This window comes from Myotis davidii, unplaced genomic scaffold (genome assembly GCF_000327345.1).
Source record: "Myotis davidii unplaced genomic scaffold, ASM32734v1 scaffold2449, whole genome shotgun sequence".
In the NCBI taxonomy this organism is placed as follows: Eukaryota; Metazoa; Chordata; class Mammalia; order Chiroptera; family Vespertilionidae; genus Myotis; species Myotis davidii.
Genome location: NW_006300040.1, coordinates 23,894 through 25,183, shown reverse-complemented (window position 1 = coordinate 25,183; position 1,290 = coordinate 23,894). Strand labels below are relative to the sequence as shown.

General features: G+C 43.2%; 1 pseudogene; it reads left to right on the top strand.

Moving 5' to 3' along the window:
* Positions 1-229: 229 nt before the first annotated feature.
* On the top strand, positions 230-982 carry LOC107185061 (annotated as a pseudogene).
* Positions 983-1,290: the final 308 nt, after the last annotated feature.

Below are 1,290 nucleotides of genomic sequence, written 5' to 3'. Positions count from 1 at the left end.
TACATCAAAATAAAAAGCTTTTGCACAGCAAAGGAAACCATCAACAAAACAACAAGAAGACCCACTGCATGGGAGAACATATTTGCCAACAATATCAGTGATAAGGGTTTAATCTCCTACATTTACAGGGAACTCATGAAACTTAACAATAGGAAGATAAACAAACCAATCAAAAAATGGGCAACAGGGCCATTTCGTGGATGCCGGGGATGTGCGGGGACCTGTGGAGCTGGGCAGAGGGGAGCCGAGGAGCCATCGGAGGGTGTGTGGACTTCAGCCACCACGTTTCTCCAGATCTCGAAATGCATCGTGATTCCTGCCCATTGGATTGTAAGGTTTATGTGGGAAATCTTGGGAACAACGGTAACAAGACTGAGTTGGAGCGGGCGTTTGGCTACTATGGGCCACTCAGGAGTGTGTGGGTTGCTAGAAACCCTCCCGGCTTTGTTTCCGTGGAGTCTGAAGACCCCTGAGATGCAGCCGATGCTGTCGGAGAGCTAGATGGGAGAACACTATGTGGCTGCTGATTAAGAGTGGAACTGTCGGGGAGGGCGGGGGTAAGGGGAAGAGATCATAATAAAAGAGAAGAAAATAAAAAAAAAAAGAGTGGAACTGTCGAATGGTGAAAAGAGAAGTCAAAATCGAGGCCCACCTCCCTCTTGGGGTCATCTCCCTCAAGATAATTATAGGCGAAGGAGTCCTCCACCTCACCACAGATCTCCAAGACAGAGAAGCTTCTCCTGTAGCAGGAGCAGGTCCCTTTCCAGAGATAGGAGATGAGAGAGATCACTGTCTCGGGAGAGAAATCATAAGCCCTCTCGATCCTTCTTTAGGTCTCAGAGCCGATCAAATGAAAGGAAATAGAATACCAGTTTGCAAAATGAGTGGTGTACAGGAAATAACTTCATTTGACAGGAGTATGTACAGAAAATTCAAGTTTTGTTTGAGACTTCATAAACTTGGTGCATTTTTAAGATGTTTTAGCTGTTCACATTTGTCTTGGAACAGTGACACACAAATGTAATTCTCTATGGTTTGAAATTGATTATCAAGAAGCATGTAATATCAAGAATTGTTACTTTACAATGTTCCCTTAAGCAAAATTGAATTTTCTTTGAACTTCAGTCTTGCATAGACTGATAATAAACCTCTTAACTTCTGCCCAGCTAAAATGTGATGCTGAATATTGTGGGAAAAAAAATGGCAAAAATTTATTTAAGACTTTCCATAGGTGTGACCTAATATGCAGCTGTAGTTGGACAGGCAGTCTTCAAAAGCTGCTGTGAACAC